Source organism: Trichechus manatus, unplaced genomic scaffold (genome assembly GCF_000243295.1).
Source record: "Trichechus manatus latirostris isolate Lorelei unplaced genomic scaffold, TriManLat1.0 scaffold00093, whole genome shotgun sequence".
Taxonomy (NCBI): Eukaryota; Metazoa; Chordata; class Mammalia; order Sirenia; family Trichechidae; genus Trichechus; species Trichechus manatus.
Window position 1 is genome coordinate 3,946,910 of NW_004444029.1, and position 16,476 is coordinate 3,963,385.

The following is a 16,476-nucleotide window of genomic DNA, read 5'->3' on the forward strand; positions in this document are numbered from 1 at the left end:
AGGGATTTGATGCTCATTAATCCTAACTGGAGTCCCTGAGCGATGCAAGCAGTTAATGTGCTCGGCTGCTAACCGAAAGGTTGGAGGTTCAAGTCCACCCATAAGTGCCTCAGAAGAAAGGCCTGGTGATCTACTTCTGATAAATCAACACTGAAAACCCTATGGACACAGTTCTATTCTGACACATGTGGGGTCGTCATGAGTCAGCGTCACCATGAGTTGGGTTCGGCTCTATGGGAACTAGGTTTTCTGGGTGAGTCGTACCTGTAGTTCTTTCCTCAATGGCAAGGCGGGGCGGGGTTCCAAGTGACCCCTCAGGCCTGTTGGTCACTCTGCAGTGGAAACAGAAACGTTTTCTGCCAACTTGATGGCATTGCCTCCTTGCGTAGACCTGGGTGAAAAGTAACAGGCTAGAACAGCTAGAGACAACGTGGGGTGAAAGAAGGTAGGTGTTGAACCACAGAGACTGATCTACTGTAGAGGAACTGTTCTTAATATTTCCTTGCTGCTGCATAAACTCACAAGAATGTTATTAACTGAATGGAGTTGATAGCGTCTAAGTTTTTTCTTTTTTTTCTGCATAATAAGCGCGGCCCACAGCTAAATTAAGACATCCTCTGACTACTTGGGGCAGAGCGTTTTTTCCCAACAGCTGGTTCCTGTTAATAGGCATATCCTTCCTGCCACAGCAAGCAAATCTGCGACCCCCACGCTGGCTGTGTAACCACCCCAGAGCACATCATCACAGCATACGCTCCCGTTGCTTTACAAGGATTTTTTTCTTTCAAAGTTGCACTTTGGGGACACACATCATCTACTTTGTGCTCCAGCTTCCTGCCTTGCTTTAATTATCGCGCCTGATATTTATGGTGAGGAGAAGAAGACAAAGCTAAAAGTGTACAATTGCCTGTTTAAAATACGTGTGCTCACAAATCCTCAAAATATAAAAAGTTCTCTGAATTGCAGAAGAAACATAATTCAGAGTACAGAAGTATCTCCTCCTGCATAAACCAAAATAAAAAACAAAAAAGCCAAACTCGTTGCTGTCGAGTCGATTCTGACTCATAGCGACCCTATAGGACAGAGTAGAACTGCCCCGTAGGGTTTCCAAGAAGTGACTGGTGGATTCCGACTGCCGACCTTTTGGTTAGCAGCCAAACTCAACCACTGAGACACCGGGGCTCCGTTAGGCGACATTAAAAGATAGACAATGGATACAATATAGTCAGGATCTGATAAGCCTTGAAAGGACCAGTCGGGACATAGATTGCATCTTTGTAACCTGCCTATTTCATTGAACATTCAACAGGAGTGTTCAGTACTGACTTTTATTTGGTTTTGTGTTTTACATTAATTATTCCATTCACAATTTGGTGGGAGAAAAGCAATAATTAGGCTTACTCCTTAATTCACCAGGTAAGCATGATCATTGTCGTTCAGATTTTGGGTCAGTCTGTAGTCTCAGAATTGCTAGAGTAACAAAACAAATGATATAATTGATAAATATTTGGCAAAACTATTCAGGAAAAAAAGATGTCAAGGATTTCATTTTACTTGGATCCACAAACGACACCCACCAAAGCAGCAGTCAAGAAATCAAACGACGTATTGTGTTGGGCAAATTTGCTGCAAAAGACCTCTCTGAAGTGTTGAAAAGCAAAGATGTCAGTCTGAGGACTGAGATGCACCCGACCCAAGCCATGGTGTTTTCAGTTGCTTCATATGGATGTGAACGCTGGACAATGACTAAGGAAGACCCAAGAAGAAATGATGTATCTGAATTGTAGTGTTGGGGAAGAATACTGAATATACCACGGACTGCCAGAAGAAAGAACAGATCTGTCTTGGAAGAAGTACAGCTACAATGCTCCTTAGAAGCAGGGATGGCAAGACTACATCTCACGTACTCTGGGCATGTTATCAGGAGGGACCGTCCCTGGAGAAGGACATCAGGCTTGGTAAAGTACAGGTCAGCAAAAAAGAGGAATGCCCTCAACGAAATGGATTGACACAGTAGCTGCAACAGTGGGCTCAAACGTAAGGATCGTGAGGATGGTGCAGGACTGGGCAGTGTTTCTTTCTTTCTGTTGTACTCAGGGTGGCGATGAGGCAGAACAGGCTCAACAGCAGTTAACAACAAAAACAACAGGGTTTCCAAAGCTGTAATCTTTAGGAAAGCAGTTCCCCAGTTCTTTCTTCTGTGGAGCTGCTAGGTGGGTTTGAACCACCGAGCTTTCACTTAGCAGCCGAGGGCTTAACGACTGTGCCATCAGGGCTCCATTTAATGGAATATAGAGCAATAAAAATGAATGAATACAGTTGCATGTAACAAAATGAATAATTCTCATAAACTTAACATTGAGTAAAAAAGAAACTTAGGTACAATGTAATTCAGATAATATGAGTGCACTCAAAATCAGGCAAAATTAATCCACAGTGTTAGAATTCAATATTCTATCGACCTTTGATGAGGGAGAAGAAGGTGGTGGTTGGGTTTTGGGAAGGGGCAGAAAGTGGGTGTCTGGGGAGCTATAATGTTATATTTATTGGTATGGATGGAGTCATATGGTTAGATTCATTTTCTGGGTTTTTTTCAGATGATATATGCACTTTTCTACATGTATATTATATGTATGGTATGTTTCGATAAAAAGTTTAGAATAATGTATTGAGATTGCAATTTTCAGCATTGTGATGGAATAGTTATTCTGAAAAAAAAAAAATCTTTCCAATACAAAACAGCTAAAAATGTTAGAAGTAAATAAATTTGACAAACCCCCTTATAAACGCATCGCAAGAAAGTAAGGGGCCCCCAGGATGGGAGAAGGGAGGGCTGGCACCAGAGAGGTGAGAGAGGCAATGGTGCTCTCTGCCGCCTGGGGTGTGTTGTAGATTGAATTGTGTCCCCCAGAAATAAAATCCTCACTCCTATACCTGTGGACATAACCCCATTTGGAAATAAGGATTTCTTTGTTATGTTATGAAGCCATGTCTACGTAGGGTGTGTCTTAGGCCAACTACTTTTTGAGATACAGAAGTGTTGATCTGGCGCAAGAAAGCAAGCGCAAATGGAGGAAGTTGATGCCACGTGGAGATCAACAAGGAACCAAGAAAGAAAAGCGGAAAGAGACAATGACCTTCCCCCAGAGCCGGCAGAGAGAGGGAGAGCCTTCCCCCACAGCCAGTTCCCTGGATTCAGACTTCTAGCCTCTTAAACTATGAGAAAATAAATTTCTGTTTGTTGAAGCTACCCCCTTGTGGTATTTCTGTCATAGCAGTGCTAGGAGACCAAGACGGAGAGTTTGCGAATTTCAGCAATAAAAGGGCCCAGTCTGGCAGACCTGCAGGGGCAGGAGACAGACCTGGGCCCCACACAGCCAGGCACCTGCATCTGACACTTCTGCACAAAGCAGGGACCCTCAGGAAACCACACCCCCAGGGGAAGGATGGACCGGGAAACATACCTTCATTCTGAGCGAGGGAGACAACAAGAAACCTTGTCTCGCTTCACTGTGCTCTGGGTAGAAAAATACAAATTCTCTCCTAAGGATATGAAATGACAACTTCAAACAATATTATAGAGTTTGAAATTATTCTATGAATAGAGTACAGTGTTGAGCTAAAGAGACTACGACCTTTGAAGGCATGTTGAAGAATTCAGGGAAGCCTATTCAATAGTCAATGTATAACCCAACCTTCCAACTCCTTTGGTTTCAATGGTTCCTTCCTACCAGGTGAAGAACTTCTTTTGGAAGTAACCATATACTCTACCTCATGCCCAGAGAGATCAGCTCAGCAGTGATCACACACCCCATTGCCACCAGCTTCTCCTTCCTCTGACTTCCTTGGCCCCATCTTCTGGGTCATCCCTACTCCCCCAATATTATCTTGTGCACCAAGTGATCAGTCTGATGGTGCCCTCCCTTCTATCATGGTGGAGGGTTCTAGGGTCCCAGTAATTTCCCATATAACAAGGTTTATGAGAATACATGTTTAAAATCTTACACTCCACCTATATAATATACCTAAACTTGTTCCTGGAGAAGGACATTATGCTTGATAAAGTAGAGGGTCAGCAAAAAAGAGGAAGATCCTCAATGAGATGGATTGACACAGTGGCTGTAACAATGGGCTCAAACATAGCAACGATTGTGAGGATGGCGCAGGGCCGGGCGGTGTTTCGTTCTGTTGTCCACGGGGTTGCTCTGAGTCAGAAGCAACTCAACAGCACCTAACAACAATAACAACAAACTTGGAAAAAGGAACCAATTAAAAGTAAATAAATATTCTCTTCATTTTATGTGACCTTGCTATTCAATTACTTTTTATTGATGCTGGATTTAAAATTTTTATTTTAAAATCACTTTTTTTTTTTTTTGGCGGGTAAAAGAGAAGTGAAAGCAGAATGGATTACTTTAACATTCTCTTTGTCAACAGCACTAGGCATCTGGTAAGCACTGTACACATTCGTATTAAATAAAATCAGTAACTCTTCAAGCAACATGCGCTACTTACCCTTTCCTCGTTCATCTTAATGCATTAAAAAGAACAATGAAATATACAATAATAAAATCTTCTTACTTTTGATGTTGTTGTCATTATTCATTGAGATTTCTGATATTTTAATTCATTTTTGTTGTATACACATCCTTCCATCCTCCACTTGGATTTGTTTTCATCCAAGTTTGTCAGAGAAGCCTCTATGAATCTCACCTCTCCACTTCTGACCCCCTGAAGGAGCACTCTTGGAGGAAGACAAGAACACTACAGCCCTGGCCCATGAATAATCCATGGTGCACAGCCTCAGGCTGACCCTGACTGGCCCTCAGCAATTCTTCTATTCAACTTCCATTGATTTCACGGAGAAAACCAAGGCAGCATACACACTCACCTTCACGTCCAAGAATCAACGTCCCTGCATTCATATAACTTCCAGACTCAGAGAAAGAATAGAACTGTCACTACCATCATAAACTGACGGGACTCAAAGGAACATTGGAGGTCATTCATTCTCAGCCCTTCCATTCTGCAGCTGATGAACCTGAAGCCAAGACAGGTGACGTGACCTTGGTATAGAGCCAGGGATGTCTATTCTGTCATCCTTTTAACTCATCTGCTCTTCAGAAAACTATCCTGTTGCTGAGTTCTAGCTTTTCCTTCTCTTCTAGGAGCCTCCTTTATCAAAAATCTCTTCTCTCTTTAATATTTTAAATGTATTCCTTTGAACTGGCAGCTTTTGTTCACCCCGTATGTCATTCTATCAATCAGAAATGCATTAAACTATGAGCAAGATAAAACCTGACCAAAAGTTACTTTGAAAGATAAGGTGATTTTTTCTCACATCATATGTCTGAAGATAGGGGGCTTCTCCATGGCTTCAGCAGCTCACGGATGCCAGGGCTGGCTTCTCTGCAATTACTTGGCCTTTTCCTCTTTGTCACAGACGATGGTCTTAGCTCCAGGCATCACGGGTGTTCAAGGAAGTGCCAGTCATATTTGCACCTTGAACAAAAAACCAAAGTTTTCCTGCAAGGTCTGCTCCAGCATCTTCCACTTGTGCCTCATTGGACACAGATATACCATGTGGCTCTCCTGGGTGTAAGGAAGGCCGGGAAATGCAGACAGGTTTGCTTGCTTGTTTGTTTTTTAATACCTGTGCACCTTGCTGCCCTCAACAAAACTGAGGTTTTGTTAGGAAGGAAGAAAAGAGGATTCTAATAGCTGACAACTATTAAGTCTCTGGTTCTAGCACCATTAGAATAGGGTGCCCCTCCTCATCATGGCCTACAGGGTGGGGACCCTGAGTAATCTGCCCCACCCATCTCTCCAGCCACATTTGAACCCTCTGTTCTTCACTGTAAAAAACACGGATGTCTCTTTAATGACTAAGGTGCGCCCGACCCAAACCATGGAATTTTCAATGGCCTCATATGCATGCAAAAGCTGGACAATGAAAAAGGAAGACGGAAGAAGAATGGATACATTCAAACTGTGGTGTTGGTGAAGCATATTGAATATACTGTGGACCGCCAGGAGAACAAATAAATCAGACTTAGAATAAATACAGCCAGAGTGCTCCTTAGAAGCAAGGATGGCGAGACTCCAGATCGCTTACTTTGGACACAGCATCAGGAAAGACCAATCACTCGAAAAGAACATCACGTTTGGCAGAGGGTCAGTAAAAACAAGGGAAACCCTCAGTGAGGCTGATTAACACAACAGCCACAACAGTGTGCTCAGACATACCAAGGATCATGGAGATGGCGCAGGTCCAGGCAACATTTGATTCCAATATACGTAAGATCACGGTGAATCGGAGCTGACTCCATGACAACTCACAACAGCAAGAGCTCGTTACCGACTCCAGTGTGGCCCACTAGCCTCCCTCAGTTCCTTGCACAGCCATGCTTTTCCCTCAGGGCCTCGAACATGCTGCAGGCTCTGCCTGGAATACTCTGCTCTCCACCTTCAGGGCTCGGCTGGAAGGTCACCTTCATGGAGAGACGGCCCTGGCCATACTGTCTAAAGGTGGTCTTCCTCCACGAGTCTCTGTCTTCATTCAGGGTTACTTTTTCCTTCATGGTAATTATTATAATTTGAAAATTAACCCATGTATTCAAACTTTTTTTTTCGCTCTTATCTCTTCTGCTAGATTGCTGCATTAACTAGTTTACTTCATTAGCTCATACAGCAGATACGTACTGAGTAACTAATACGTGCCAAGCACTATCCTAGGTGGTAGGACAGCAGTGAACAAGACATAGAGATCTGGATGTCACAGAGCTCACATTCTAGGGGGGGAGACAAGTAATAAACCATGAAAATCATCAGTGTGCATCTTGTTTGCCATTGTATTTCTAGAACCTACTTTAGTGCCTGAAGTTCAATAAATACTAAATGAACAAATGAATACATATTACTTGCTAGACATGGTGTGCACACTGGGGATACAGCCTTTATCGTTTGAAGCTTATCGTCTCTTGTGGGTTGACATGTGTTCCCCAAAAAGATACGCTGAAGTCCTGACCACCATACCTGTGAACGTGATTTTGTTTAGAAACTCTCTGCAGATGGTATCAGCTTTCAGGTTAGCAGAGTCATAGCAGAGCAGGGTGGGTCCTAATCCATCCGAGTGGTGTCCTTATAAGGGGGCAGGAGACACACAGGAGGAAGATGTCCACATGAAGACGCATTGACAAGCCAGGGAACACGTAGGGCTGCCAGAAGCTGAGATGAAGAAGGGCCTTCCTCTAGAGACTTCAGAGGGAGTGTTGGCCTTCCTACACCCTCCACAGCTGTGAGGCAATAAATTTCTATTCTTATAAGCCACGCGCTTTGTGGAATTCTGCTATGGAAGCCCTACGGAGCTAAAACTAATACTGATTTGTAAGTATTTATAAGGCTTTTGGCTGAAAGGTGTGAGAGTAACAGCCTATCACCGTCACTCTTATTCTTGGCATTCCATCTATTTCAGAGCCAAAGTCGAATGGTCTGATTAGCAACAATCTCTAATGGTTGGAGCAACTTACACAACATTCATTTAAAACAGACAAGCGGCTTAATGAGGAAGCTAGAATAAATGGCCTCTAAGTTTCTAAGTTTGCATAACATTGTTTACACAGAGCCAAAAAGACGATGAAAGATGAAGGCATTAAAATAAACCTAAAGGTAACGTCAGTGATAAAAAAGCAGCAAGAGACAGGATCAGAGCAGGTGTTATAGTCTAACACTATTATTTTAGCCAATCTGGAAGAAACTAGGTGTCGTATGTGTTTAGCTACTTTGATCCACTAGAGACACCTTCTCTACCGACCGATTCATAAAAAAATGAAAAATGAAGTTCGACGCTTACCAGGGACATTTTTTTGCCCTTGGAGTAATGAGCATTTTATGTTTAGGGCTGATGATAATAATAAGCCTTTAACCGAATAAATGAGAATAGCCCAAAAGGAAGGAGCGTCAGCTCTGAACCACAAACCATAGTGTGGTTCTCAGGAAAGCTTTCTCAAAGTCTTTCTCAATAGTCTCCAGGTGTGCAGTTGGCACACGCTCTGAGTGGGCCTCGGGCTCAGATCAAGGCTTCTCCACCTAAACAATTAGGAGGACACCACTAAGACCGAAAGGCTGTCGTTACTGTGAATGATGAAGTGCTACAAGTCAGCAACTGCGAACGTGCTCTTTCACCGTTCTGAGTCCCAGACTATGCCAACCCATTGAAAGTGTGCAATCTTCTCAGCTGATCGCACTGTAATCTGGCAGCGAATCATGCCCTAGTCTTTTATTATTTAAGTTTTCCTCTGATTAGGCCATCTATGCTTACCTGAAAACAAAAAATATAATCTAAATGTTGTTTGTTTCTAATGGGCAAGACACTCTTTCTCATGTTCACCTCGACAATTAAGTGTATTAACTAAATACACATAAAGTTAGGTAATACAAGGGTTGTTTATGTCCACTGAACTGAAAGGTCCCTTGGGGAATTCTTTTTGTTCAATACCTGTAACTCATTGCTGCTGAGTCAGTTCCTACTCCCAGCAACCCTACAGGACAGAGCAGAAACCCCATAGTGTTTCCAAGGCTGTATCTTTACAGAAGCAGACTGCCACATCTTTCTCCCACAGAGCAGATCATGTGTTTCAACCACCAACCTCCTGGTTAGCAACCGAGTGCTTAACCACTGCACCACCAGGCTCCTTTTGTTCAATACAGTAGGTTCTAAATAAATGGTGGCTGATTGACTAATTAGTTGATAAAGAGCAGATTTTTCTTAACCTTAAAGCAAAATATTTTCATATCTTCCCTACTCTGCCCACTACAAATATTTTTATATAATATACATAATTTCATTTTTATACAATGATCATTAATGAAAACAATTATTTTCTTATGACCATGTCTCCCCTTCAGCTTTAAATCTGCACTTAGGGAGTCTGGCCTCTGTCCTATAATGTGTTCATAATTGAGAAAGTCTGTCCAGCAGAGCTCGGAACAAGCAACTCAGTCGGATCCATCTCCACAGATCTTTCTCCTGGTGAAAGGAAAAAAAAGTGGGGAGGTGGCTAAGGTGACCAGAAATAGCACACCCCAATCCAACTGAAAGATTTGTAATTTGCAGAAAATTCTGCTGATTATCAGATCTAGAATTCTACCACATATACTGAATTCTAAGTGGAAAGTTGATTCATTTTCTCGGGTATAAATGTGTGAATGATAAGGCAGAGCATTTTCAGATAAAATACGGTTTATCCCTGAAAACATATTCACATCTCCCATTCAGATTAGAGCTGAATGTTCACATCTAGCTACTCCCCTTGTCATCAAAGGGAAAGGAGAAAAAGCATTTTTCTTCTCCCCTTTTACCTAATATAGATACAGATACATCGATACAGACATAAATAATCACTTGTGCATTTCAGTAAATCCTGGTGCTTTTACCTGATGTGTACAGCTTCATTCCGTGGGTGGCACGAGCTTTCCATCTTTCTTACCAAGGAAGAGGCTTGGCAGGGGGCACATACGTTCAGTGACATTGTGTCCTCTGGCACCAATGCTAACTGCTCACTTGAGCCAAGCTCACGCTGCCCAGGAGCCCAGACCGCTGGGGGCTCAGCAGCTCCATGAAGCCGGAGAGGTATCATTGAGGAGAACGCGTCAAGCAGCTGGCATGGAGTTCAGTTCTCTTCTCTGAGATTCGGTTTCACCCTGCTCTTTCGACAAAAGTAGGAAAAGCAAGGGCAGGGAAGCCATATCAGAATAACACCCCCACCTTCTCAGTTCTGCCTTCCCCTATGGAGTCAAAGCTTACTTAGGGTCTCCACTATCCAGAGCACCATGGCCCCCTCACTATGAATATGAGGAGGGGACTTCTGTGTATACGGAAAGGGCTGTAGACATAAGCCTCACAAGGCTTGCTGTCCTTGTGTATAACGAGAAAAAAAAGCTACCATGAGTGAATTCTCACTTCTGGTGAACGAGTGTGTGTCAGAGTAGAATGGTGCTCCATAGGGTTTTCAATGGCTGACTTTTCAGAAGCGAATTGCCAGGTCTTTCTTCCAAGACACCTCTGTGTGGACTCAAACCACCAACCTTTTGGTTAGCAGCTGAGAGCATTAACCATTTACACCACCCAGGGACTTCTCCATATTAAGAAGCAAGCATTATTTTAGATTTTGATTATCTAACTCATTCCTTCTTCGTAAGTCAAGTTAGAACAATAAATATTTACTTGAGTAAGACACTTTATCATTTAGAAACCATCATAATCTCATTTTTCTAAAATAAGACACTTGGCTGCCATTTTCAAAAACAAACATAACCATAAACATACAATCGACTATCACTGGAATCAGTAAAATAATAAAAATGCATAATTTTCAAAATGTTGTTTGAGGCTGTCATGGATTGAATTGTGTCCCCCCAAAATATGTGTCAACTTGGTTAGGCCATGATTCCCAGTATTGTGTAGTTGTCCTCCATATTGTGATTGATATAATTTTCCTATTTGTTGTAAATCCTAATATCTGCCTGTGGTTAATGAGGCAAGATTGGATTATGCTGAAGAGGATTAGGGTGGGATGTAGCATCTCCCTGATCCAATGTAAAGGGAGTTTCCCTGGGGCATGGCCTGCATCACCTTTTATTTACAAGAGATAAAAGGAAAGGGAAGCAAGCAAAGAGCTGGATACCTCATACCACCAAGAAAGCAGCACCAGGAGCAGAGTGTGTCCTTTGGACGGAGGGTCCCTGCACCTCAGAAGCTCCTCAACCAGGGGAAGATTGATGACAAGGACCTTCCTCCGGAGCCAACAGAGAAAAAAAGCCTTCCCCTAGAGCTGACACCCTGAATTTGGACTTCTAGCCTACTAGACTGAGAGAATAAACTTCTCTTTGTTAAAGCCATCCACTTGTGGCATTTCTGTTACAGCAGCAGTAGATGACTGAGACAGAGGTGAATCATGTGATGACTAACCTGAACACTATAGAACGTGACCCTGGTAATACACCTGAAAAAGAGGCTAGAATACTGGGGATACAGCATTCAACGTATGGGAAATGAGAGGTGAGACACTGCATAGGGAAGTTCCCAACCTGAGAGGAGTGTTCAACAGAAGCTATATGGCAGAAGGCATAACAAGAGTCTATTAGAGGAAAAGTCATTAGATTTTTTCCCCTGGTTATTTGTAGTTCTGTGAAATTCATTCCATATTGTGTGCCAATTTAGAGTTTGGATTTAGTCCATTATTATAAAGATTATAAATAAAAATGGTATTGTAAATACACATATTCCTTCTCTTGTGGTTATCTACACCATTGATTCAATCTCAATACCATTTATTGAGCACCTACAATGTGCTTGGTAAGGTAGAGGGTCAGCGAAAAAGAGCAAGACCTTCAATGAGATGGATTGACACAGAGGCTGCAACCATGGGCTCAAGCACAACAATGATTGTGAGGATGGTGCAGGACCAGGCAGCATTTTGTTCTGTTGTCCACGGGGTCCCTGTGAGTCCGAACCAACTCAACGGCACCTGACAACAACTACGTGCCAGGCACTGTGTGAGGCGTTGAGGGTACATGGTGAATAAAATAGACAGAAATCTCTCCCCACGTGGAGCTTATATTCCAGTGGAGAAGCCTCACCACTGGGACACAGTCTGTTATCCAGATATGGCACTGAGTTTGAAGAACAGTGCCGGAGAGGAAGTAAAAATCTCTCATGGTCAACTTTAAGCATATAACGTGTCAGCAATTGTCAACAGGACATTGAAAGACATATGGATAATTATTATAGCCCATCGTCCAAGAGTTTAGGTGTGAAAATTCTGCTGGGAAGATGAGTCTAGTTAAGAAAAAAAGTTAACCTCCACAAGTCAGGGTAAGGGCTGTGACATTTCCTGAGCTACATCCTGAACGTGACACCGTTACTGAAGACAATGTCGAAGCGCTGGATAAACCCACCCCTAACTATGTCAGGTGGCAGTACAAACGGGCTCACTGCACTCTTGAAAATTCTTCATAACACAAAATGCCGTACACATATAAAGTCTTTGCTGTGCTGGTAATTTATATTCACAAAGAGCATGCGCCCAGCAATGATCAGTTAATTAACAAATACAGAGGATTCTAAAGAGAAATGATCCTTCCCTTATGCCAAATGTGCCATCCAACATCAGTGTCGCTGCTGAGGTATTAGGAATGTCAAATAAATTTTCAGGTGCCTCCTACTTTCTGCAATGGAAATGATTTCACTTGGGGATAAAAGGGCCATTTGGTTCCATTACTTTCATGCAGTCTAATTCTAGAAGGCAGGCAGGTTCTCTCTCAGCCCTTGTTTAAGTTGCAAAGCGCTGTGTCACGAGAATGATTTCCTTGTATGTGGAATATGCTTCAGCCTTAAACAGAGGTTAAAACCAAGCCATCTTTGGGGAAGATTTCAGTAGGCAGTTTGAGCACAGCATTGGGGAAATGTAGTCATTGCACCTCGTCAACAGTCAGGGTTTTAAAAACCACCTGCAGAGAAGGAGTGATAGCCAGACAGTGGATTTCAGAATGAGTTATTTACAGAAGGCCAGCAAAGGTTTAGAGTGAGCATGGGACAGAGAGTCAAAACCCCTGCAGGACTCTATTGAACCTGCTGCCATTTCCCTACGACTTTCGGTGTTCCTCGTAACTTTTACATAACTGGTGGCGGTGTGTAATGTCGAGCGGATTCCGACTCACAGCGACCTATAGGACAGAGTAGAACCACCCCATTGACTTTCCTAGGCTGTAATCTTTATGGGAGCAGATCGACAGGTCTTTTCTCCCCTGGATCAGCTCGTGGGTTCGAACCACCAACCTTTCGATTCACAGCCAAGCACTTAAGCGTTGTGCCACCAGGGCACCTTTTTACTTATCTACCACCTTTCCACTATTAGACAGCTCCGATAATAAGGGGAAAATTTAAATTCATACTCAAATTTGTTTTCCAGTTCATGGATAGATGATGCCTTATTTAAAAACAAAAAAAATCCAGCAATGTTATTATAATATAGGCATAATATAAATTCCATTTTTAAAAGAATATTAAGTAATCTTCAAGACAAAATCCTTCCATATTGATGGCCAAAGAAAGGCTTGTACTATAGGATACCCAAAGGATCCGATTTTGTTCCATCACTATCTATTAATATTACATTTTAAATGGGTTTTAACTAAATATCCAAGCACAATATTTTGATTTTGATACATAAATTTAGAAGTCTTTTCTTAGGTGCCACTATTTTTGCATTGAAATTTTATGATACTAGCTTGCTGAAAGAAGCAATATATAATATTGAACAACTGCAAAAAGCAAGGCACTTATGCAAGTGCGATTTTGTGTAGATGCTTCTGATGTTGAGACTCTAATTGAATGCTTTGAGATACTGTATTAAAAATGTCTTTCTGATTATACATAAGTTTGGCCACCTTAAAGAATATATATTTTATTTTCCAGGTTATACTCAATTTACTGAATTCCAAATCGCTTTCAAACTCAATTTCTACAATTAGTAATATATGTTTTGTTCTTTGGACCTGTTTCAAATAATGATAACTATAATTTGTATTGAATAATATCTTAGTCATGAGACATTCCTTTAATATTGTGTGGTGATTATTTTCAGCATTTTCAAGGGAGACATGGGTCTTTGCTTTGCACTGACAGCCTTCTCAGATGCCTTTTCTCATCGAGTGGGCTTTGTCCTCCCACATACTTTGCAACAGTGAACCCAGAGCAACACCCTCACTCCCTATATAATCCAAAAGAATGGAAAAGCAGGTGGAGAAAACATGAGTAACTAGAAGACTATGGTTTTTACACAGTTCATTCCAGCTACTTAATTTAGGACAATAAAACATTGTCTGCTTAGCTTTAACCTGATTCCAAATGGAAAAATGAATAAGAGACAAAAAGTTCGCTTTCAGAAGCTGTGACAAAGAAATCACAGGAAAATAAAGTTTTTAAAATTTTCACCTATTTTTTAATCAAATAAATTCAAATGTAAATATTCAATCTATTCAAATTCAATGACATTTCCTTTTTATTTCATTTCTTTTACGTAACAAGGTGATTAGAACGTGCTATTGCTAGGAGTCTTATTTCTGCATCTTTGTTTATTCATATGCACAATAACAAAAATGTTGACTCTGGAACACTTGTAAACTCCGTATTGTTTCTAACCCTTATAAATTATCAACAACAGCCCTTATAATGTATATATAATCACCTTTATTATCCATAAATTATAAGGACTCTCCACCACTTCCCATTGGCCCGTATTGACATTATATTCAGCATTCAACCCTCAGAAGGAAGGCTTTTTTTTCATGAAGATTTTGCTTATCACCTGGCTCCTTTAACGTGTCTCTTTCCCCTGAACTTCCTCATCACTTCTGTGGGGAAATGAAACTTCCCTGATGTCTCCGAGCTCCTGTAAATACCCTAGCCTACCAGACTATGCATCCCACAAGAAGTAGCTCTGTAGCCTTGTGTAGTTAATTGTTCCAATCTGAAACAATAATAAAACGCCTCTTGAGAGAGTCAAATATTTACTGCCCGTACTAGGACACTGGGTTAAGCTCCAAGGCGCCAGGAAGTATGGGCGCTGTCTCCTCAGGTGCTCACATTTCAAAATGTCTGGAGCCCACGGAAATAGAGACCTGTCTAGGTCATGAAAGCTGGAGGCATTCTGGATTTATCTGGCCCTTAGAAGTAGGTACTTACATGCGACAACAATGTTGAAATGGCAAATGTTTTATTATGTACACAAAAACAAGAGCTTTGCGGTCCCAATTTATTATTATTATTTTATTGTAAATATATATTGAGATTGAGCTAAATGAGTCACTAATGGCATGGAACACCATTTGTACTTGAAAAAACAACTGGTTGATAAACTGCGGTTATCCAGACTTGCGTATTTGGAAAACATGTTTTCTTACTGTGGCAAACATATTTGTAGGTCACAATAAAAAATAATAATAATTTGGGCCTGCAAAACTTTTGTTTTTGTGTGTTATACCTATGTACCTTAACAGAATTAAAAACTAAATCTGAGACTTTAAAAAATATTTACTTATTAATTTGAAATATAATAAACTCATATATTAACAAATATTTTTTAATATTATATTTTCCACACAAAAATAAAACAGTGAGAAGAGTAGCACTGGTTTACAATTTGTTTTAAACATCTTTACAGAAGATAGCTGAATTCTCATATCTATAACGTGTTGCAATGTGTTGTTTTGACTGAAGGAGTTAAAAGAAAATCCTGCCTCACACAGATATGTAATTGACAAAGGGATAAATATTGTAATAGCCTTTTCAGATAATTTTGGTTGCTGTTCTTTGATACTACACCAAAATTCAACAAGAAGTCACTTTTTAAATGTTGGTCACAATGTGAAATCTAAAAACATATCAATGAACTGCTCACACTCAGTTACTTAAAAATCCACTTGTCTATCTTGTACTATGAATGGATTTTCTACTCATGCTTGACTTTATAACAGCTTCAAAATACTGACCCAGTTCCTTATACAGTATCAAAAAATCACATGGAATAATATCACCACCAATCTCCTCAGAAAGGTCTTTAAGCATTGAAAACCTGTCAAGCTCATAGTGGCATTTAAACTTTTCCCAAAATAATAATTGTCACTTAAAAGCATGAATTTTATCATTGACAACAAATACTGTCAGTCGTTTTCCTTAAAGTGAGGGGCTCACTTCATTCATTTTCAAGAAACGTCTGCCAATGACCCAACTCTGAACAACCACAGTTTGTCTACTAGTTGCTCTTTCAGGTACAAACGGTAAGTATTCCATGAAAAAAGTGACTCAGCTCAGTCTCACATGAAGTACTTCTGATCTCAGTTTTCTAAACAGAAATCAGATTAAGAATTCCTTAAAGCAGCAATTCGCCAACTTTTTATCCCATGACCCCTTTACATTCTCAAAAATAACTTGGGACCCCCAAAGCTCTTCTTTTCCTGGGTTATGTCTAGTTACATTTACAGTTTTTCTTTCAAGTAAAAATGGTATTTCATGAGAAAAGTGATGCATCTAGCTCAGTCTCACAAGTGCTTCTCCTTGCGACAAACTTTGTAAGTTGGTTTGCAGCAGCAGTGTGTCATTCATACTTCTCATTCATCACACAATATTGAAAAGACCTATTAAACATTCACATAAATAAAAATTTGACGGAAAATACTATCTTTTCAAAAAAAGTGAAGAGTTTCAGGAACAAGACAAGGATGCCCTTTATCACCACTCCTAATTAACACTGTGCTGGAAGTTCTAGATAGAGCAATAAGGCAAGAGAAAGAAATAAAAGGCATCCAAATAGGTAATGAAGAAGTTAAACTGTCCCTGTTTGTGGATGATATGATACTATACATAGAAAACCCTAAAGACTCCATGAGAAATCTACTGGAACTAATACAAAGATT

General features: G+C 40.8%; 1 long non-coding RNA gene across 1 annotated transcript; it reads right to left on the reverse strand.

The window, feature by feature from the left end:
• Positions 1–268: 268 nt before the first annotated feature.
• On the reverse strand, positions 269–4,079 carry LOC111821623 (uncharacterized). The gene is made up of 4 exons (XR_002824984.1): positions 4,026–4,079; positions 3,465–3,543; positions 1,402–1,470; positions 269–391 (listed from the first exon to the last, which is right to left on the reverse strand). It is a non-coding gene; the product is annotated as an uncharacterized LOC111821623 (long non-coding RNA).
• Positions 4,080–16,476: the final 12,397 nt, after the last annotated feature.